Here is a 24,745-nt window from a genome sequence, read left to right as displayed (position 1 = left end):
TCACCTATTACATCCAATCCCCATTGTTCAAATGGTTGGTCAATGTTGATTGGTTGTAATGGTAACACGGGTTTACCCTGTCTTCCAGCAGTTGTTTGAGAAATATTACATTTCTTACATAACTGTGTATATCTTTGAACAACATTGGCCAGTAATAGCAGGTATGCAGGATTTTATGTGTTGTACTATCTCCTCAAAAGTGACCACTAGCTACTCCATCATGAAGTTCCTACAACACTTTCTCTACCTCAGATTTTACAAGACATCTAAGTAAAACAGAATCATGATTTATTCTAAACATCACATCTTTCACAATTTGATATTGCCTAGATTTTAATCTCAAGGTTCTTTCCTTTGTGTAATTTAATTGGGTTGGGGCATATCCATTTTTCAAGTAAAATATGATATCAACATACCTTGATTCTGTGTCGTTCAGGCTTACCTCATAAATTTGTACATCGTCACCTGAATGCTGCAATTCTGATAGATTCAATACTCCTACCAACATCCTATAAAAACCTTGTCCTTTTACAATTTTCTTTGGTTTAATTTCTATGTCATATTCTTTTAGGGTTGTCTCCCAATTCACTCTATTTTCACCTATATCCCTTTGTATTAAAATATTTATCACTGCTGAGAATGGTACTATTACTTTAGTATGGGTTTTGAGGAGAAAATGTCTAAAGTGTTTTATTGACTTGAAAACAACAAAGGCTTGTTTTTCAACATCAGGGTAATTTAATTCAGCTCCCTGCAAATTGGAGCTAAAGAAAGAGATTGGGGCTTCAACTTTTTCTTGATTTACTTGTGTCATTATGCCTAAATATGAATTCTCAGAAGCTAAAGTATATAAAATGAAATGATTCAAAAAATTCGGTGTTGCTAAGGATGGGGCGTTTATGATTGCTTGTTCTATCAAGCTAAAAGCTTCATTTTTCGAATGTCCCCATTTAAACAGAGAATTTTTCTTTATCATGGATTGAAGAGGTAAAACAATTCTTCAGAAGTCAGGGACAAATCTTGTAACAAAATTTATTTGACCTAGGAAAGATTGCATTGATTTTTTGTTATGCAATAAAGGTATTTCAGAAATTTCTCTAATTCTGTCAGGGTCAATATGAATTCCTACTTTGGACACAATGAATCCAAGGAGATTTCCTTCACTTAATGTGAAAAAATACTTCTTGGGGTTAAGAGAATTTCCATACCTTTGGTAGCGTTCAAAGATCTGCTTTAAATCTCTTATATGATTACTGTGTTTTTTCGAGTATATCGTTATATCATCCAAGTAGATTACTATTGATTTGTTTACTAAACCTTTGAAGGCTATATCCATAGCTATTGATTTTGTTGTTAATGTAGTTTTCAGTTGGTCATCTGGATGTACTAAGATTTGATTATAACCTGAGAATCCATCCAGGAAAGACATTAGCTCTGAGCCTGCAACTGATTGCAAAATATGCTCCATAGGGGGTAATGGGAAATTGTTCTTTTGCCAAGCTTTATTGAGGTTGCAGAAATATATACATATCCAATATCGTCGTTATTTTTCTAACTGGGACAAGGTTGGAAACCGAATGGGAATGTTTGACAAGAAAAATAATTTTTTCTTTCAGCAGTTTACTCAACTCAGATTTAATTTGACTTTAAGTTAGGATGGATCTTCCTCAATTTCTATTGAATAGGTCTTTCGTCAAATATCATGGGAATAATATGTTGAATAATATAGGTGTCGTATGTCTTAAGATATTCATAGTTCCATGCGAAGACATTATTGTATGTTTTCAACAAACCTATAAAAGTTGTTTTTCATCTAATGTAAGTCCGAGACCTAAATTAATATTTTGAGGTTTTAGATCAATTTCAAGATTGATCAATTCAAACCTCAGATTTGAACTTTGAAGTTTTGAATTGGTGGATCATTTAAATCTATCTTTGAGGTCATATAAATCTTCCAACTTAACTACTAATTTTGGTATAGCATTAATGACCGTTTCTTGTTTAAGTTGGTTATCATGCTGGTCTTCATTAACTATCTAGTCATCATAAGAGCCTTCTGAGGTTAGGAAGCTTACAATATTGGATCATTATTAAAGACTCTCCAATTGGTGATATTATCAGGATTAGAAGGCCTAAAAATTAATTCAATGGAAAATTGAACTGGGCTATAATCCTCTAGTGGGATAAGCTTGGAAGCGACATTGGCTAGAAGATCAGCACTAGCATTCTAGAGTCTTGGAATAAGGGAAATATTAAATGCTGTAAAGTGAAGAGTCAGGCCTTGGACTAATGACTGATAGTGTTTCAAATGTCGTGAAAAATAGTGTATATTATTTCTTACGTATTTTATGACAATCTCTGAATCTCCGAATACTTGGAGGTATTTAACATTAAGACCAATTGCCTTATAGAAACCTTGAACTAGTGCTTCATATTTAGCGGTGTTGTTTGTGCAATCAAATTCAAGTTTGCATGCTAACATAGTCTTCCCCCTTTTGGTTGACTAAGATGCAACCTGCTCCTGCCCCATCATTGGATTTAGATCCATCAAAAAATAATTTCCAAAATAAAGATCTAACTACAGGTTTATCTACAAAATTTACACATTTAGAAGTGTTAGTTTGGGAAAAAATTCAACTTGAGATACAAAAGAGTTTTCTAAGAAAGGTGAAGTGTGAGCATTAAAATTCCCTAGAAATGATTCTACATAATAGTTTTCGATTATATTGTTTCTATATGCGACTGGTTCATTCTCTCCTTCTAATTCTGTGACTATGTAATTTTGATGTTTCTCGCGATCAAACCTTATTTGATTTGGCTTGCCATTATAGGGAAGAAACATGTGAGACTAGTCAGTTGAAAAATAGCCATGAATTTTTTCTGACCAGTCTCTAGTAAGGATTAAGCGATAGAACTCGGGAATGTCAACTACAAGTATGTCAATGACTTGGAAAGCTTTAGGTTTTGATGAAAGTATGATGGTTACTTGGTTAAGTTCCCCAACAACTTCAACTTGAGAGTGATCTAACTAAACTATTTGTACAACATATTTGTGAGGCTAAACATTCAACTTTGCACAAACTGTTCTGGGTAAGATGTTATATGAAGCTCCAGAATCAACTAGACAGTTGTGTAAATTTTTTTTAAAGACTTCAAAAGTAAGGAGAAATAGCGGAGTGTGGGATTTTGATCTTCCCCTAATTAGAGAGATGTCGGTTGGATCAATCTTGTTCAAAGAGGCTAGGGGGTCTTCCCATTTCTTGGGCAGGTTGTGAGATCACGACAACAGGAAGCGGCACAGTAGGTACTACTTTAAGTTCCTTGAGAAGTAACCTCTGCTAATGCTTAAATTTACTAAGCTCATGAAAGGTGATGTTTACCCTAGTTTTCTTCATATCATCAATAATATTACATTCCATTTCAACATAGACAATCAAAGTTTTAGATGAAGGAGAAGGATCTAATTGAGTAGGTGTAGTTTGAGTAGATTTTGGTATAGATTTCTTACATGTTACTTTGTCCCTAGGGGGTGGCATTGAAGCCTTCTGTTTTGGATTTGTTTGTGACGATTCAATAAGGTTTTTACTCTGGGTAACGACAGGTAATGCTTCTTGAGTTTCTTCATTGGGAAGTATAAATTCCCACATTCCTTATAATTCTGCCACTTCTTCATCATCTGTTTGTTCTTCATTTTTTGAAACTTCATCCTCCTCTCCATCTGATTCAACATTTGATATAGCATTTGCAGGTTTAGGATCAGTAGGGGAATTCCTTTTAAATGGTTTAAAAGGTTTCTTAGAGGAAGTCTCTGCTGCCTATTTTTTAATATCAATCATTTTGTTAGACATGGTCTTGAGGACTTTCTATAACCCTTCAAGATCAAAAGGATATTTTGGTGGTTTCTTCTTAGAGTCATCCCTAAAGTTTACTTTCTTAGATTTTCGTTCTTATAATGCATTTTTATTTTGCACAGCTAGAATGTGTTTCTCCACAACTATTGCCGCTTTCATATTTTTGGAAAAAGTTGGTTTGGCAGCTCTATCAATGAAGATAGTTGTGTTTGGTGGTAGAGAAGAAATATACCACTCATTTTGGACCTCATCGCTAGGCATAGATTCCGTTGGTATCTTATTCAACAATTTATTGAAGCGAGAGTTGAAGTCCTTAATGGGTTCTTTCAGTTCAGCTTTCAAATTGGAGAGATCGTTGATTAGGGTAGTTGTAGATCTATCGTCTCCAAATTTAGTTAAAAATTGCTCTTGAAAAGCATCCCAACTATTAATAGAACCTGATGGTAATGAAAAGTACCATGATCCTGCTACTCCCTGCAAAGTATATGGGAATAATCGTACAACTACATCTTCTTCCACTACTTCATTCAAGTTAATGGACAACATGAAATTATGTATATGTTCCTTAGCTAATAAGCCATTATCAATATTGAATTTGGGCAACCATTTCTTTGGGTGTGCTGGTAATTGATGTAAAGGCCCAGCCATTCTAATAGCCCGTGGGTTTGTCCATGGCCTTGGAGGATTTTGTGCCATTGTTGGTATGTGTGTAGGGGAAGGTGTAGCAGTGGTTGAAGGTGATTGGGTACAGGAAGATGTAGCTCCTGTACCTATGTGAATCACGATTTAGAGTGGCGAGGTGGATGATTGATCTTGTGAGGGTATAGATGGAATGACTGAAGATCATGATAGAACCTCATTGTGAGATTCAGATTATGTTTTCTTAGCTTTCTTGCAGCTTGGCGGAGGAAATTGGAAAAAGGAATTCGGAAATTTTCACTCTGTGCTCTAGTTAACCATTGAGATGGGGTGAGCTGAGAGGTGACACTATCCTAGGATAACTCAGATTCTTCTTGAGATATTGAAATTCCCTGTAATTTATGAATCAAAGATTGAACTTCAGGGGTTTTAGTAGAAGAAGAATGATCTGGCTTGTTTGGGATTTCAGCAACGGATTGTATAAATTTTTATGCAACTTATCGCTTAGGATTAGGGGATTTAGAAGACTTTCGAGAAGTTGGAGGTGATGTTGAGTGTCACACATAATAAGTCAAACTTGCGGACAATATAGACCTTCCTAGAATCTAAAGAAGACCTAATGACAAGCAAACCAACCAGACACTATCTTTCTCTAAATATGCTTTTATAAACAATGGCAAACAAGTGTTTTTAGGGCCTACCTTAGGTCCAACGCAAGTTTGTGGATGCCCTCGCTCCTTTGATCCAAATGAGCTCCTTCGTCACAAATCTACAAACACAAACAAGGAAAACAAATTAAATAGCACCTGAAAATCCAATTGCATAAAACATATTTAACATGAAAGTCAAGGAGTCCATGAAACAAATAACATGAGATACTTGTTGAGAAAAATGAGTTTGATTGTATTAATTCAAAAGAAGAAGAAATTTACAACCTTTTCCTTGACGCTGTACAAGCTCCTCCCAGGGTCCAGCAAGAAGTCTCCTCTACTTTGACAAGTTTCACTCACTCCCCAATGAAGCCAAAAAGGTATGCGATCTCTCCTCTTAAGCTCAACTAGGAAGTCTTGATTTCACCAGCATTTTCCCTAAAAAATATTCAGCTTCTAACCTCCTTAGAAACCAGCCCAATGCCTATATTTATAGTGCAATGGAGGGAGGTTACTAGGTCCTCCTTCAAAGGGATAAAGCCCTCCTTCAAAGGGATAGCTCCTCTCATCAAGGGATTAGCTCCTTCTCTTTTGGGATGCATGAACCACCTCAGAGTGAACAATCCACGTCAAAATTCCTTCTAGAATCCTCTAGAATTAACCCAAAGTGAGTTTTTTAAGATAAAACTTGTGCCTTTTGACTTTCACAGGGGTCCGCACCCACACCGTTAGGGACAGAGTGGGCAGGTCCGCAATTTTTGTAAACAAAAGGTGCGGGACCGCAGGTGACAGTGAGAGAAAGTGCAGAACCAGAGTTACATTGATTTTTAATGTCTTTCTCTCATTTCCAGAGCTTGACTTGAAGAGCTGAGGTCTGAGACTTGCTTAGGAGGATAGTACAAGTGATGATAGACCCATACTGACTGCAAATAATCATGGTGACGATATTTTTGTGTAACAGATTGCCCCCTAAAGTGCGAAGTCTATAGTAGATGAGGATTTCATTTATCATTTAGGAAGATGAAGTACTTTATCATTTCAAGGATCATCTTGTGGAGATCCCGGTTGGAACCTGTAAAAACATTCAATGCAAGATATATATATGAGATCATATCATCACTGAGGTAGGCATTCCCATACTCAGATCAAAACTGACTAGAAAAACTAACTATTGCTCTGATATAGGAATGATCTTGTAAAACATCACAAGTATAGACTCATGTAGACACAGTATGGACGCAGCCATCTGTTTATGAATAGTCCATTATATAATGAATACAAAATTCCTCGCAGCCTCGATCGTGGAAACTAAATCCAGGGTCTTCTTTTCTACTTCTCGAAACAGTACGATTCTATCCATGCGAATGAATGTGTTGATGTCGAACATGGTAGAAACCACTTGATTACCAGTCAATGATGTAAACTATTAACAAGTGTGAGAGAAACCACCAGTGATGTCAATGGCTCTCAAAGTACCTAGTACAATCCATGAGATGCGAATAAATGTGTTGATGTCGAACATGTCACGGAATCCTTTGATCGAAGGTCGATGATGCAACCTGTCGTCAAAGGCGAGAAACCTGCCATTGAGGCATGCAGATCTCAAGGTACTGATGATTTCTAGATCATCTTTCTAGATAATGAGCTGAAGTCGATAGAAATTGATCCGTCGCAGGCAAGCCCACAACACGAAATCATAGATCAAGTTGAAGAAATTTAGTTGCAAGGACTCACTCAGGGATGGTCAAGATGGATGACAAATATTTTGCAGATGAATGGCTTATTGGCAATGACCTCTTGAACACATAACGACACGACAGATGGCTTGGTGACAATTGACCCAAAGTTAATACCCAGAAACCAGCTGAAGACTTTCAATGTGGTTTGATCAACTATTAGGCAAAGGATTTCCCAACCCAGGTGAATGAAAGTTTCATGTTCAAGAGTGGTTACAAAGTATGACAAATAGGCTCATTTTTCTCTCTTTTCCCCCACCATTTCTGGCAAGTACCTCTTTATTTTTGACAAGCTTGAGGAGGATAACATTTGCTTGATTATAAGCTCATCCTTCGGATGAGTCCAACTTAGTTTAAATTCGAACCCTAAGAAGGAGTGGTTCGTTCTTGTTTGTAATTGAACAGGTCCTTTACTGTGAAATTTTAATGAGTCCAGTATAGGAGAAACTCGACGTTTTTCAATTTTAGAGAGTCTGAAAAAACTTAAGAAAACTCCAAGGTTGAACTTTTTCGTAAATTTGTGTCTCCCAAGCCCGAAAAACTATAAAATAATACTTGAGAGAACTGCTTGATATTTTACGACCAAGGAGTACTTTTCGTCATTAGTGCCCTTGACCCGAAAAAGTAGAAAAGCGATCAATGACATGTCGTTTTATAACCGATATCGAATTTGAAACGACAAAAATCCGACAATATTTTCATGTTTTTATGGTCAGAAAAGAGGTGTAAGTGGACCGTCTTTTAATTCTATTTTAACGAGTTTAAAAGAAACACTCATCAATCTTTTCATATTTCAGGAGTCAAAAAAGAGCTTAAAGGTGACTCTAAATGTTTTTTCGCTGAAAATGATAGATTTCACCTGCATAATCCGTTATTCTGCACAAAAACACAAACATTACTCATACCTATTTGAAATGGATAAAAATGTTACAAAAATACCTTTTCAAAGTGAAACATAAACAAATTTGCAATTTATTTACTCAAAAGACTTATAAAAAGGGCCTTTGTCAGTTCATTTTTACCGTTTGAGTTTGGGTGAGAAAATAGTGCTTTTGCTCAGAAAACTTCCCGTGAAGATTGCGGAAAATCCAACCGTCGTAATCAAACGCCGTATTCTCCAGGTAATCCACATCATCCTACTCTTCATTTTTAACCGTTTCATTTTTTGTTTTAGTCATTTATTTCATTTTTTGGGAGGGTTTTTAGGCATAAAACCCACACGCGGGGGCACGCAAGTTTACCACTGCTGGCCTGCGGACCCCGAATTTTCATCCATTGGGAAAAAGCTCGGGGTACGCACCTTCCATGTAGACAAAGTGTGGTCCCACACACTGTGTCTAACCTGGACGGTGCGGTCCCCGTCGCGAGGGTTTTTAACCCAAAAATTCTCAAAAATGGACCAATCAAAATAATTTCAAGCAATTTAATTTATCCTTATGCTTGATGCAGAGAGTACATCATGCTAGATTGGCGTAAACGACAGCATGAGGATGTGGATGCTTCTGCATGGAATCATCAGCCTTCACTTGATGCTTTTAGGGTGTGCAGATTGTACAAATTCTGGGCCATTCCTGGCATGAGGGCTCAGGTGGATTTCTTACAGTGGATGGTTGACAGATGGAGCATATAGGACCAGTGCTTCTTCATTGGCGGCCACTAGCTCGAAATCGAGTTGGCGGACATATATTTCTTGACTGGTTTGCCTAAGAGAGGTGAAGACTTGACTCTGTTTGGGGCTAGGGTAGGTGGCTAGTCTGTCGATAGCCTCAGGCTAGAGTACTGCAACAGCCAGGCTAGAGACAAAGGGATAGACATAAAGACCATATCTCGTCCTGAGCTCATGGTGATTGCGTTCACTGTCACCAGACTTTGCGGGGCTGCCGCATTACATATTGCCATCGGATCCCAGATGCGTATGGCAGTTGATTGCTTCTGAGGCACCATCTTCAACTGGTGCGATGCCATGTTGGCCAATGTGAAAGGCCAACTGACCCTGGCCAAGAACGGACGACTAAAGACCTTTGGTTATGGGGCTTTGGTTGTGAGTTTTTTCCTGGAGAGGGTTCCTATGTTGATCCCGCAGCACCTTACTGTTGGAGCCGGGCTTCCTCGAGAGCCCAAACTGATGCGATGGGTCACAGTTATGGCCCATCACCCAGACGAGAGGACAGAGGTTGCTCGATTCAAACCTGAGTATTTCCAATGGCTGGAAAACCAGGTCTTTTCTATTCAGGACTTCCCTTACGCTGGGATAGATTTTCGTGGTGACCCAGACATGGTTCTTCCACCAAGAGAGCAGTGGGATGAGTCAGGTAAAATCCTTTTCAACATTTTTCCTATTTTAATTTTTTTATTATTATTTTTCCATCGTCTCAAAACTGATAGTAAAAATTTGAAATGCAGATGTGGGTCCACAGTGACCTGCCGCTCTCCGGCCTTACGAGAGGAAGCAACCAGTTGCACCCGCGTGAGCCCCACAGGACGAATCAGCAGAAGTTTTGGCCGAGTTGGAGGGTCATCTCGAGCGCTTGATAGGAGATATTCCGGAGACCACTATAGATGACATTCCTCATCGACTTCAGCGCTATGTGATTGGGGTCCCGGGACATTTTAGTAGGTTCCTTTGCAAGGTGGCCTGTGCAGTGGTTTCTTATAGAGATCATCACCAGTGATAGGATGATTGCCTATTGTGGGCACATGTGACATTTTTGTTTTTTTGTACTTATCATTTTTGCCGATCATAAGGTGTTTTTCAACCTATGATCGAGGACGATGTATTTTTTGACACACTCCTATATATATATCACTATTACCGACTTATCTTGTAAATCATGTTACGGAATGGTTTTAAATTTACATGTATGATTATTGCAAATGTCTATTTAACATTCGAGAACCAATTGCATCTGCTAATGTATTTAAAGATCTTGGAATATGCTGATATTCAATGTAATCAAATTCACGTTCCAAGAGACGCACTCTCAAAAATAATCTTAATAACACTGGATTTCTAATGGCATACATACTATTAAGCTGTAATACAACGATTTCAGAATCTAACCTCACTATCAAACTCCGAATCCCAAATGAAATAGATTCAGATAATAAGTCAATCACTGCACTATACTCGGCAATGTTGTTCGTTGTTTGACCGAGGCTTACCCCATGCATAGATACTAACTCGTCAGAGGGCGAATAGATAACCCAAGCTGCAGAAGAGAAGTTCTGTGTATTACGACAAGCACCATCAGCGAAACCAATGTATATTTGGAGAGGCATCGACATCTGCAATATCAAGAGTAAAACCAAGATAAGCAGAAATAACGACGAAAAAAACACTCTCTAAGCTAAGCACACTGTTTAAACTAAAACACACCAGCTAGAAAGAAAAACTATCCTAACTAAAAATCTCCATACCCATCCTTTAAGCATAATACCTCTTCAAGTAAAGACCATTTCTGGGTTTACCCAAAGAGTCCCTGTCAAAGTCTACCAATTCATAGGCCCCTTTGGCTAGCTTTCGCTTGACAACATAGGGACCATGCCACATAGGAACGAATTTTCCAGCGCCTAATTTATCATTAGCTTGATCATAAACTAAGACTAGATCTCCTTCCGAAAAATTTTGAGGGGTCACATTTCGATCATACTGAGCTTTCATGCGTTTTGTGTGAGTCTCGATCGCCAATGCAGCATCATGTCGATTCTCATCTAATTGAGCCAAGTATAACAAACGCTTTTCCTCTTCAGAAGTGGCTGGAAGTAATTCGATGGCCATTTGTAGTGACGGGATTTCGCATTCAATGGGTAACACAGCTTCCAAACCATAGACTAGTTGGAAAGGAGTGAACCATGTTGATGTTCTTACTGAAGTTCGGTATGCCCAAAGCGCTGAAAATAGCATGTTGTGCCAATTCGACCAATGAATCCCAATGATTTGTCAGATCATGATAACTAAAACTTTGTTGATGGATTCAGCCAGACCATTAACTTGTGGATAATAAGGGGTTGAACTATCGTGACGTAAACCAAGCTGGCCTATAAGTTCGGTCATCATAATGTTTCGAAAATTACACCCATGATCAGTGATAATCACTTGTGGGACACCAAACCTAGCAATTATATGATTGAGCACAAAAATTGCAGTTGTCTTGCCGTCTGCCTCAAATGTAGGCATCTCCTCGGCCCACTTAGTAAAATAATCTACCGCAAGGATGATATACGCATGCCCCCCGGCCGAGTGAGAGTTACATGTAATAAAATCGATACCCCATTTGGAAAAAGGACCAACGGCAATTATAGGGTGGAGAGGAGCAGGTGGGGTGTGCATCTTTCGATCAAAAATTTGGCAGTTGTGGCATTTTCGAACCACCGTAATACAATCATTAAATAAAGACGGCCAGAAGTAGCCAACGCGCAATATCTTTTGGGTTGTGGCAAACCCAGACATATGACCGCCACACGCTCCAGAGTGACAGTCACTTAGAACCCTTTCAGCTTCCTCGTGAGTTAAGCAACGTCGAAAAACAGAGTCCGCCCCATAGCGATAAAGAGTATCTCCAATAATCCTGAATTGTTGGGACTGGAATCGAATTTTTCGACGTTCTGACCTTGAAATTTCTGGCCGAAAGGATTGGGTCTAGAGATAAACGATGATATCCCCATACCACGGATCTAAAGTGCTGATTAGAAACAAGGATTCGTCCGCAATGGGCTCCTCCGCCACAGTTTCCGTTTCAGCACGCGAGAAGTCACACATTAACTCTGCAAAAACTAAAGATTTCTTAGACTTGGATTTCTCAAATTCCAAGTCGAACTCCTGCAGGATAACAATCCATTTAGAGTACTTGCCCCCTAGCAATTGCTTGGTTAAAATGTAGATCATAGGATTTCAATATGAAATTACTGTAGTTTTACGTAATAAAATGTAGTGACGAAAACGTTGGACAGCTTGAACAACTTCCAATGCCAATTTCTCCACATGTGAGTATTTTAGCTCAGTTGGATTTAAAGTGCGACTAAGGTAATATATCACATGTTCAGTTCCGAATTCATTTTCCTGAACTAAGACCATTCTAAAGGTGGAATGAGAGGTGGTGAGATACAAGAAGTAATCCTGGTTGTAGTTGGGAGGATGCAACAACGGTGCATGGGTCAATGCACGTTTGAGTGCATCAAAATATTTCTGAGCTATCTCATCCCAATAGAATGGAGTATTTTGTTTCAACAACCGGGTAAAACCCTTTGTAACCTCAGCGTAGTTAGGAATGAATCGTCGTAAAAAATTTACCTTCCCCTGCAAACTTTGGAGTTGGCGAAGACTCGAAGGAGGAGGCAATTTGATGATAGCTTCGACCTTCGAGGGATCGACACGAATGCCGGCTTTCGAAACTACAAACCCCAGCAATCGACCCGTTTCTATACAGAAGACACATTTGTGTGGGTTCAAATGAATCCGATAATGCCTACACCTCATAAAGATTTCTCGTAAATGGACGAGGTGATGAGCTCGATGTAATGAATGAGCAGGCAAGTCATCGAGATAGGGTTGCACAATGTGCTTGATGTCATGAAACGCATAAGACATCGCCCTTTGAAAAGTTGCTCCGGCATTCTTGAGCCCAAAAGTAATTTGCAATATGCAAATGTCCCCCATGGAGAAATGAAAGTTGTTTTTGGTTGATCGACAGGTAGAATATTGATTTGATTGTATCCGAAAAAACCATTCATAAAGGAGAATATTTCGCTGCTGGCACAATCATCAATAATTTGATCGATATAGGGAGTTGGGTAATTGTCCTTTGGACAGGCTCGATTAATGTCCCTATAATCGATGCATATTCTTATTGTTCCCTGCTTTTTGTTAACCGGAACAATATTCGATACCCAATCCGTTAACGGGATCGGATAAATTAAACCTGCTTTCAATAATTTTTCAACTTCTGCTTTAATTGCAACAGCTTTTCATGGGTGAATCTGACGCAAACGTTGCCGGACGGGTTTAGCGTCCAAGTAAGTCTTGATCTCATCAACAACAATTTCGGGATCAATTCCTGGCATTTCCTCATAGGACCAGGCGAACATGTCGCGGAATTCTTGAAATAGGGCCTTATATAGTTGAATTTCGTCATCTGTACATGAGGCACCTATATGAATGTTCTTAACAATTCTGAGCTTAACCGAAATGTCAATAGGAATAGTTCGAGAGATGTTTCCCAAATTTAACTCTGAATCAGGATGTTTCATTGGATTCTGAGGTTCCTTGACATATTCAGTTGTAAAAATTGATGAGAAATCTTTTTCAAAACAATCATTCTCGGGTAAAAACGAAGATCTGTGATGGAGATCTTCCCATGGTAAATCATCTACACATAGGATTTCACGAATTTTCTCGTCAGACTGAACAAGTTCAGAAAACGTGATTAAATCCGAGTTTGATGTGAAAAGTGATTCCTCATGGACCACATTCATGAAGCCATTTTTGGTTGAAGATGGGTCGGAAAATGACTGCACGGCTTCATAAGCAATTTCATATGGACTCAAAGGCATGGCATTACCAAATGAGTCTATCTCAGATTCAGAAGGAACGATCCAAGGATCATCATAAACAATGGTGTCTGATGTAATCATATGAATGGTTGCAAATGAAGACGATGCGTTGATCGGAGGAAAAGGAAAACTTTCCAGTAAACCGGCATCTTTAACTAGTCCTACTCCAACATCCTTATATGGGATAGTCGTTTTACCGACATGCTGAATACTCTCAGAAGAGGCTGGGTCGGATGAAAAGTAAGCCAGCTGGTCTATTGTTACGATCTTTCAATTATGTGGGAACTTTATTACTCGAAAGACCGATGAAACGACCACTGTCATAGTGTAAGACCAACTTCGACCCAAGAGAAGGTTGTAATCTAGAGGGGCATCAACCACCTCCACATCTACACTAATGGTTTTTCCTTCAACCCCTGTAGGCAAATCCTGTAGAATGCCAAAAGGATGAAACCCACGGCCATCAAAGGCCTTTAGAATCGTTGGGAATTGATTTAGCGAAGGAGAACCAAGCGATCTCCAACACTGTATCAACATAATACACGTTGAGGCTCCCTCATCAATTACAGTCCAATGAATAGGCCTGTTTTTTACTATCATTGGAATCTGGAAAGCCATTTGATGAGGCAAACGTGGTGTACTATTTTCTAGATCAAAAATTATTAGGTTCGAGTCCTGAACATCAACAGCTCCTATAGCCGACAAAAGTAATTTACGTTGTGCTGGACATGATTGCAGCACTTCCAAAGCCAACATTGCTGAGGATGAAACAACTAAATCCTCAACAATGTTATAATTCTGAGCCGCTCTCGCATGTGGATTGAAAGCTGACTTTCAAAGTATACCCTTGGCGGGCAGTTTGATTACCAAGTCTGGATTAGGTTTTTCGATCTGTAGTGGATCGGAACTGGGAGCTGAGGTTGATGGATTAGAATGAGAAGATTATGCTTCTTTACCATCAACAGGACTTTTACTACCATAATCTTGCGATCAAGTCACAATACTAACATGGGACATCATCAGTATGGGTTCTTTATTGGCACTCGAGGACGAACCTATCATCTTACTGTCTTGAGTCAGAAAAGGATCCTTCAAAACAGCAGGAGTTTGGGAACCCTTAACAATCTTCGCAACCTCTGCACGATGAGGTCCGTCTCTTGTAAAAATTTCATCGTCACAAATGAGACAAGGATAACGAGGATTGCGCTTTTCATCATTGGACTCCGCCTTTTCAGGTTTCTCCTTTGAATTTTTGTCTGTTTTATTCTTCTTCTTTTCTTTCTTCTTCCCACCGGATTTTGATTTGGCTGTAGATGACTCTACAACATGAATATCGGCGGATGTCTCTACAGAAGAATCTCCTGTTGGGGAATCAGGCAAGGTTATGATAGGAGAAGAATTCTTGCGAGATTTCTTCTTACTTTTAGTGTTAACCGTACCAATCATACCATCAGCGACATGAGATCCCGAAGGAGCTGCAGCGATTTGATTTTGCTTGGGAAGATCGGGGATTTTTTCATGTAAAATACCTAACTAAGTATAGACCAAGTCAAGGTACTGTGCTTGAGCAATCACTTGCTCCTCAGTAACAACTCCAGATTTAGCTACATCTTCAGTGATCTTTGGCAACAAAGATTTTACAAACCACTCGGCCAAAATCTGATCCGGAATAAATACCTTCACGAAACACCGTCGACGTCTCCACTCATGAATATGATCTGAAATGTAAGTGGGTGTTGATTGTTTTAGCGAAGTTAGCAATTTCGTGCCATTGTCGTATCGGACTGCCAACTGAAAATGAGTTAAAAACGAGGTAGCTAACTGACTAAAATTATAAAAAGTGCCTCGCGGTAACTCAATGTACCACTTGGCCGCGAGACCAATTAGAGTGCGCTGGAAAAGTCTAAGACAGATTGAATCATCTGAAATAGAGTTAGACGCACACCAGAGGTGGTAAGTCATCACATGGTTCGACGGATCCTCTCATGATTTACCTTCGAACTTAGGAATGTCACTGGGCAACTTATTCGGCATTGGCAGCCAAAACGGAAGATAATTAATGGGATCGTTCGTTAGGCGTGACAAGTCAAGTAAGTCCAAAGTTGCGATAAATGGTAACTGCCGATTAGGATCTCTAACACTCTAGGTCATGAGACCAGCCCCAGGAGGAGGATATCTAGGATAACTAGGAATACGAATTGCGTTTGGGATATTGTATCCTCCCGGAAAACCAGGATTAACCAGACCGTACTGGGGTTGTTGAGGATGTTGATAAGTGTACCCAGGATATGGTTGATACTGATAGACTGGCTGCTGCATAGCAGGACCGAATTGGTACTATCCCTGGTACGGTTGATAAGTAAATTGTGGTTGACTTGTGACAACCGTACTTAAACTAGGTTGTCCTACAGGCATCTGAACCGAAGTTTGAATCGTAGATCCAGACGGTGGTAAAGATGTCAGAGGAGTAGATACAGGAACAGTAGAAACCGGAGCTGTCGATACTCCAGAAGTAGGTGGGGTAGATTGAGCGAATGTTGCGGCAGTTGTAGCAGTCGTTTGAGGCAGAGTACGAGGTGTACTAGGCCCAGGCTGAGAAACTACCGAAGGTACAGAAGTTTGAATGTTAGACTGGACTGGTTGCTGGGGTGAACCAAAAACTAAGGGTTGTCCAGTATGAGATGACAACTGTACATTTGGCTGCAACACCTGTTGGGTTTGCGATGGATCCCACACTATATTCATTCCGAGGTACTGACCCATAACTGGTTGAGAATACTGAGGACCATAACCGGGTTGAGGGTAGGATTGCTAATTGAAATGTACATTTCCCGTTCCTTAAACATATGTTTGACCGGAGGGTGGTTGGAAACCTTGGTTTGAGTACTGACCTTGGGGTTGATACCCTTGAGGCACGTACTAATACTGGGGTTGACCTTGAGGTATACATTGATACTGGGGTTGACCTTGGGGTACATATTGAGTCTGGGGTTGACCTTGAGGAACGTACTGTCCCATAGGTATGTACTGTCCTTGAGGTTGCCGCCCAGATGCAAATTGTGTACCTTGAGGTTGCCCCCCAGGTGAGAATTGAGGCTTCCCCCTAGGCGATAACTGGCCACCTTGAGGTTGAGGATTGGGAATAGAACCTGACATCATAAGAATGTCTTCTACGCTCAACGACTTAGTACCATTGCTTCCAGTTAATAACGCTTGCACAATGGGTTGAGGAGATGCTCCCGAAAAAGTACGAGAAAGTGACTGATACCCGGAGAGAACAGAAGGACCGTCGTACAAAAAGGATTCAGGAGATTGAGTAAACATGGATGACTGTCCTGACATATTTACGGGAGTATAAAAACCTCTAGGTGTTGGGTGATAAGGAGTGAAAAACTTAACCCTGAGTTTTCTAAGAAATTAGTCAAAGAAAGATACCAAGAACTGCTCCTAGGTGGACTGTAAAAAATTGATTCACGCTCCCTTAGCTCAATAACAGGTTGATTTTCAAGGATAGGGATGCCTACTTCTTCTTCCGGAGCAAGTTCTTTAATAGCAATAAGTCTAGAAGGAAGATCATGGGTGATTACTCTTTCTACCCTAGGTGAACCAGGACCACTAGAAGTTGGAGAAACAAACCCCGATGTCGGAGTAGCAGCAAATTCACTTTCAGGCTCAGATATTTCAGGTTCCTCACCTATATCACTAGTAGATGAAAAGCTACCAGCAATTTTGGAAACAGACACTAACTGCGGATTATAATCTACCACTAACAGTTGAAAATCAGGATGTACTATCAAAGAAGATTCTCCTTCTTCAGGTGACCCAACTCTACTGTCTCTAGGAGTTACGAGGACTTTCAAGCCTTCAAGCTGGCTCGGTACTTCCTCAGGAGGTTGGCCCCGAAGTCTACGGGACTTCCTTAGTAACTCAGCCACATTTACAAACTCAGGAGATTGGCCTCGAAGTCTACGGGACTGCCTTGGTAATTCAGCCACAGTTAAAAACTTTTAACTACTTCACACGCAAACAAAGTAAAATCTTAATGAAAGGCACCTAAAGTCTCTAAAGAACCAAACAAATTTGAATCACACGCCTAAATAATCTAGGAGATCAAACACACACAAACAGTAACTTTCCGTACTGAAAACACTAGTTGGTGATGAAATCCAACATCGCAGAGTTCAATACAGAAATGGTGGTTGGAACAATTACCCCATAAACTTGCTTGATGAATAGACTGGCACAAGTTCCTCCACTTAACCGTCTCGAGTGAAGAGAACCCCCCAGAAAATCCAAGTGAGTCTAGCCGACGTCTGCTCCAAGTACAGTGGGATCTTCCCACCAATGTCACCTCAGGAAGAGTCCTAAAGAATATGGCCACTAAGGTTACCAACTGAGACAAATATACGTGGGGGAACAGTCTACGATCCGATATGCACGCAAGGGCAGAGTAGCAAGCTCAATCCCCTTGAAGGCTCCTTGACATAATCCAAGTTTTACCAACAAGTGACCCAAGGCTCCTCGAAAATGGTTAATCCGAGGTTTACCGTTTTCAATACGTGAATATCTTGCGTCGTTCCCAATGAGGAAGGATTTATTCCCACACTAGTTCGGAAACGATCTCGTGCTTCTCCTTTAAGAGGAGCTTTCCCAGAGAATAAATGCAACAATTGGATTTCTTCCCTACCACAAGATACAACTACTTGTTTGTTTTTACTCTCTTGGAGAGTTAATTACTCTCCTACTCCAAGACACTAGCCTAAGCTAAGTTGGTGTATCGGAGCCCTAGAAATAAAAATGTTACTAGATGAATTTTACATTAAGCGTTATTTTTTATTGGTTTTTGTTTAAGTCAAAAGGTGCGGAGATGAAACTCGTGGTGTGAAGACTCGACTCAAAATCACTAAAAATGCACCTAAGATGATTTAAACAATCTTTTTCTCTTCGATGAACTTCTAAACTAAGAAAGAGTTTGAGAATGCAAATACTTTGTAAACACAAATCTTTCTCAATCAAACAAATTAAAAGGAGAGCTTTTGCTTTTTCCAATGCACTCAAAACGAGACAACTAGTTATTTCACAAAAATTTCCCTTTTTCGTTTCAAAGCACTCAATCACTACAAAAAATAAGCTTTTTCAAAAGAGATTTTTATATTTTTTATAAAACACACAAAACTAATGAAAATGACTAACTTTGAGATCTATAAATTATAAAAACCTATTTGAAGTCAAAGCCTACTAAATGTATTTTTTAAGGATGTTTTACTTAGCTAGATGTAAGCTAAGGACTAATTTATGCAGAATCACAAATCAGTCAAGAACAACCAATTTTGTTTTCTTTTTGAAAATGAAAATCCAAACTTTCAAACACAAGCTTTTTGAAGTTTTGTAAAGAGAAAACTCAAAGCGGATTCCTCAACAAGGGGAGATTTCATAAATGGTCAGACTCATAAGAAGGCTGGTAGACACTAAGGTGATCTGAAGTCCCTACAGCTTCTAAGCTCAGAGCCACTACACAGCCAAAATGAAAAACAAACACAACAAGCAAAACTCCTAGGAATTTCACCTAAAACCCTAACACTAACAAAATCAACCTAAGGAAAGCTTCTGACAAGTTATATGTAGGTCTGGGCAGTGGATAACAATTTCTAAACAGAAAACTAAGCTGACTAACAGAGGAAATCTTAGGTTTTTCAAAATTTTGACAGGGTCCGCAGGCCCACAATTGACACAGGTGCGGTCCCGCTCTGTGCTAAAAGCCAAGCTGTGGGTAGGTACGCACTGTGTCAAACGGCTAGGGTGCGGTCCTCTCCCAAAGCTATGAAAAATGAAAAATCACCCTGGATCTACAAACTCTACCCAATTTTACACACAACAAGCCAAAAATAGAAACAAAAGCATAGTTTCTCAGGTCAAAGTAAAAACAAGGAAAAAAATCAAGTCCCCAGTATGGTCGCCATTTTGTCACACGGAATAAGTCGATCTTGCGAACAAGATAAACCTTCCTAGAATCTAAAGAAGACCTAATGACAAGCAAACCAACCAAACACTATCTTTCTCTAAATATGCTTTTATAAACAATGGCAAACAAGTGCTTTTAGCGCCTACCTTAGGTCCAACGCAAGTTTGTGGATGCCCTCGCTCCTTGGATCCAAATGAGCTCCTTTGTCGCGAATCTGCAAACACAAACAAGGCAAACAAATTAAATAGCACCTGAAAAGCCAATTGCATAAAACATATTTAACATGAAAGTCAAGGAGTCCATGAAACAAATATAACATGAGATACTTGTTGAGAAAAATGAGTTTGATTGTATTAATTCAAAAGAAGAAGAACTTTACAACCTTTGCCTTGACGCTGTACAAGCTCCTCCTAGGGTCCAGCAAGAAGTCTCCTCTACTTTGAAAAGTTTCACTCACTCCCCAATGAAGCCAAAAAGGTATGTGATCTCTCCCCTTAAGCTCAACTAGGAATTCTTGATTTCACCAGCATTTACCCTCAAAAATGTTCAGCTTCTAACCTCCTTAGCAACTAGCCCAATGCCTATATTTATAGTGCAATAGAGGGAGGTTACTAGGTCCTCCTTCAAAGGGATAAAGCCCTCCTTCAAATTGATATCTCCTCTCATCAAGGGATTAGCTCTTTCGCTTTTGGGATGCGTGAACCACCTCAGAGTGAACAATCCACGTCAAAATTCCTTCTAGAATCCTCTAGAATTAACCCAGAGTTTTTTAAGATAAAACTTGTGCATTTTGACTTTCACAGGGGTCCGCACCCACACCGTTAGGGACAGAGCGGGCAGGTCCGCAGTTTTTGTAAACAGAAGGTGCAGGAACGCAAGTGACAGTGAGAGAAAGTGCGGAACCAGAGTTACATTGATTTTTAATGTCTTTCTCTCATTCCAAAGCTTGAGGTGAAGAGCTGAGGTTTGAGACTTGCTTAGGAGGACAGTATAAGTGATGATAGACCCATACAGACTGCAAATAATCATGGTGACGATATTTTTGTGTAACAGATTGCCCCCTAAAGTGCGAATTTGTAGTAGATGAAGATTTAATTTATCATTTAGGAAGAGTGAAGTACTTTATCATTTCGAGGATCATCTTGTGGAGAGCCTGGTCGGAACCTGTAAAAACATTCAATGCAAGATATATATATGAGATCATATCATCACTGAGGTAGGCATTCCCATACTCAGATCAAAACTGACTAGAAAAACTAACTACTGCTCTGATATAGGAATGATCTTGTAAAACATCACAAGTATAGACTCATGTGGACACAGTATGGACACAGCCATCTGTTTATGAATAGTCCATTATATAATGAATACAAAATTCCTCGCAGCTTGGATCGTGGAAACTAAATCCAGGGTCTTCATATCTACTTCCCGAAACAGTACGATTCTATCCATGCGAATGAATGTGTTGATGTCGAACATGGTAGAAACCACTTGATTATCAGTCAATGATGTAAACTGTTAACAAGTGTGAGAGAAACCACCAGTGAGGTCAATGGCTCTCAAAGTACCTAGTACAATCCATGAGATGCGAATAAATGTGTTGATGTCAAACATGTCACGAAATCCTTTGATCGAAGGTAAATGATGCAACCTGTCGTCAAAGGTGAGAAACCTGCCATTGAGGCATGCAGAGCTCAAGGTACTGACGATTTCTAGATCATCGTTGTAGACATGAGCTGAAGTTGATAGAAAGTGATCTGTCGCAGGCAAGCCCACAACACGAAATCATAGATCAAGTTGAAGAAATTTAGTTGCAAGGACTGACTCAGGGATGGTCAAGATGGATGACAGATATTTTACAGATGAATGGCTTATTGGCAGTGACCCCTTGAACACATAACGACACGGCAGATGGCTTGGTGAAAATTGACCCAAAGTTAATACCCAGAAACCGGCTGAAGACTTTCAATGTGGTTTGATCAACTGTTAAGCAAAGGATTTCCCAACCCAGGTGAATGAAATTTTAGTGTTCAAGAGTGGTTACAAAGTATGACAAACAGGCTCATTTTTCTCTCTTTTCCCCCACCATTTCTAGCAAGTACCTCTTTATTTTTGACAAGCTTGAGGAGGATAACATTTGCTTGATTATAAGCTCATCCTTCGGATGAGTCCAACTTAGTTTAAATTCGAACCCTAAGAAGGAGTGGTTCGTTCTTGTTTGTAATTGAACATGTCCTTTACTGTGAAATTTTAACAAGTCCAGTATAGGAGAAACTCGGTGTTTTTCAATTTTAGAGAGTCTGAAAAAACTTAAGAAAACTCCAGGGTTGACCTTTTTCGTAAATTTGTGTCTCCCAAGCCCGAAAAAGTATAAAATAATACTTGAGAGAACCGCTTGATCTTTTACTACCAAGGAGTACTTTTCGTCATTAGTGCCCTTGACCCGAAAAAGTAAAAAAGTGATCAATGACACGTCGTTTTATAACCTATATCGAATTTGAAATGACAAAAATCCGGCAATCTTTTCATGTTTTTACGGTCAGAAAAGAGCTGTAAGTGGACCGTCTTTTAATTCCATTTTAACAAGTTTAAAAGAAACACTCGGAAATCTTTTCATGTTTCAGGAGTCAAAGAAGAGCTTAAAGGTGACTCTAAATGTTTTTTCCTTGAAAACGATAGATTTCACCTAAATAATCCGTTATTCTGCACAAAAACACAAACATTACTCATACCTATTTGAAATGGATAAAAATGTTACAAAAATGCCTTTTCAAAGTGAACCATAAACAAATTTGCAATTTATTCACTCAAAAAACTTATAAAAAGGGCCTTTGTCAGTTCATTTTTACCGTTTGAGTTTGGGTGAGAAAATAGTGCTTTTGCTCAGAAAATTTCCCGTGAAGATTGTGGAAAATCCAACCGTCAGAATCAAACACCGTCTTCTCCAGGTAATCCACATCATCCTACTCTTCATTTTTAACCGTTTCATTTTTTGTTTTAGTCATTTATTTCATTTTTTGGGAGGGTTTTTAGGCATAAAAACCGCGCGCGGGAGCCTGCAGGTTTACCACTGCTGGCCTGCGGACCCCGAATTTTCCTCCATTGGGAAAAAGCTCGGGGTCCGCACCTTCCATGTAGACAAAGTGCGGTCCCACACACTGTGTCTAACCCGAAGGGTGTGGTCCCCGTCGCAAGGGTTTTTAACCCAAAAATTCTCAAAAATCTAATCAAAATAATTTCTAGCAATTTAATTTATCCTTATGCTTGATGCAGAGAGTACATCATGCTAGATTGGCGTGAACGAGAGCATGAGGACGTGGATGCTGCCGCATGGAATCATCAGCCTTCACTTGATGCTTTGAGGGCGTGCGGATTGTACAAATTCTGGGCCATTCCTGGCATGAGGGCTCAGGTGGATTTGTTACAGTGGATGGTTGACAGATGGAGCATACAGGACCAGTGCTTCTTCATTGGTGGCCACCAGCTCGAAATAAAGTTGGCGGACATATATTTCTTGACTCGTTTTCCTAAGAGAGGCAAAGACTTGACTCTGTTTGGGGCTAGGGCAGGTGGCAAGTCTGTCGATAGCCTCAGGCTAGAGTACTGCAACAGCCAGGCTAGAGACAAAGGGATAGACATAAAGACCATATCCCATCCTGAGCTCATGGTGATTGTGTTCACTGTCACCAGACTTTGCGGGGCTGCCGCATTACATATTGCCACCGGATCCCAGATGCGTATGGTAGTTGATTTCTTCTGAGGCACCATCTTCAACTGGTGCGATGTCGTGTTGGCCAATGTGAAAGGCCAACTGACCAGGGCCAAGAACGGATGACTAAAGACCTTTGGTTATGGGGCTTTGGTTGTGAGTTTTGGCCTGGAGAGGGTTCCTATGTTGATCCCGCAGCACCTTACTATTGGAGCTGGGCTTCCCCGAGAGCCCAAAATGATGTTATGGGTCGCAGTTATGGCCCCTTACCCGGACGAGAGGACAGAGGTTGCTCGATTCAAACCTGAGTATTTCCAATGGCTGGAAAACCAGGTCTTTTCTATTCAGGACTTCCCTTACGCTGGGATAGATTTTCGTGGTGACCCAGACATGGTTCTTCCACCAGGAGAGCAGTGGGATGAGTCAGGTAAAATCCTTTTCAACATTTTTCCTATTTTTATTTTTTATTTTTATTTTTCCATCATCTCAAAACTGACAGTAAAAATTTGAAATGCATATGTGGGTCCACACTGACTAGCCGCTCTCCGGCCTTACGAGAGGAAGCAACCAGTTGCACCCGCGCCAGCCCCACAGGATGAATCAGCAGAGGTTTTGGCTGAGTTGGAGGGTCATCTCGAGCGCTTGATAGGAGATATTCCGGAGACCACTGTAGATGACATTCCTCGTCGACTTCAGCGCTATGTGATTGGGGTCCCGGGACCTTTTAGGAGGTTCCTTTGCAAGTTGGCCCGTGCAGTGGTTTCTTATAGAGATCATCACCAGTGATAGGATGATCGCCTATTGTGGGCACATGTGACATTTTTGTTTTTTGTACTTATCATTTTTGCCGATCATAAGGTGTTTTTCAACCTATGATCAAGGACAATGTATTTTTTGACACACTCCTATATATATATCACTATTACCGGCTTATCTTTTAAATCATGTTATGGAATGGTTTTAAATTTACATGTATGATTATTGCAAATGTCTAATTAACATTCGAGAACCAATTGCATCTGCTAATGTATTTAAAGATCTTGGAATATGCTGATATTCAATGTAATCAAATTCACGTTCCAAGAGACGCACTCTCAAAAATAATCTTAATAACACTGGATTTCTAATGGCATACATTCTATTAAGCTGTAATACAACGATTTCAGAATCTAACCTCACTATCAAACTCCGAATCCCAAATGAAATAGATTCAGATAATAAGTCAATCACTGCACTATACTCGGCAATGTTGTTCGTTGTTTGACCGAGGCTTACCCCATGCATAGATACTAACTCGTCAGAGGGCGAATAGATAACCCAAGCTGCAGAAGAGAAGTTCTGTGTATTACGACAAGCACCATCAACGAAACCAATGTATATTTGGAGAGGCATCGACATCTGCAATATCAAGAGTAAAACCAAGATAAGCAGAAATAACGACGAAAAAAACACTCTTGAAGCTAAGCACACTGTTTAAACTAAAACACACCAGCTAGAAAGAAAAACTATCCTAACTAAAAATCTCCATACCCATCCTTTAAGCATAATACCTCTTCAAGTAAAGACCATTTCTGGGTTTACCCAAAGAGTCCCCGTCAAAGTCTACCAATTCATAGGCCCCTTTGGCTAGCTTTCGCTTGACAACATAG

The sequence above is a fragment of the Pinus tabuliformis genome, chromosome 1_2 (assembly GCF_031772625.1).
Source record: "Pinus tabuliformis cultivar Carrire ecotype Pingquan chromosome 1_2, CPIR1, whole genome shotgun sequence".
In the NCBI taxonomy this organism is placed as follows: Eukaryota; Viridiplantae; Streptophyta; class Pinopsida; order Pinales; family Pinaceae; genus Pinus; species Pinus tabuliformis.
Note: the sequence above shows the minus strand (reverse complement) of the source record.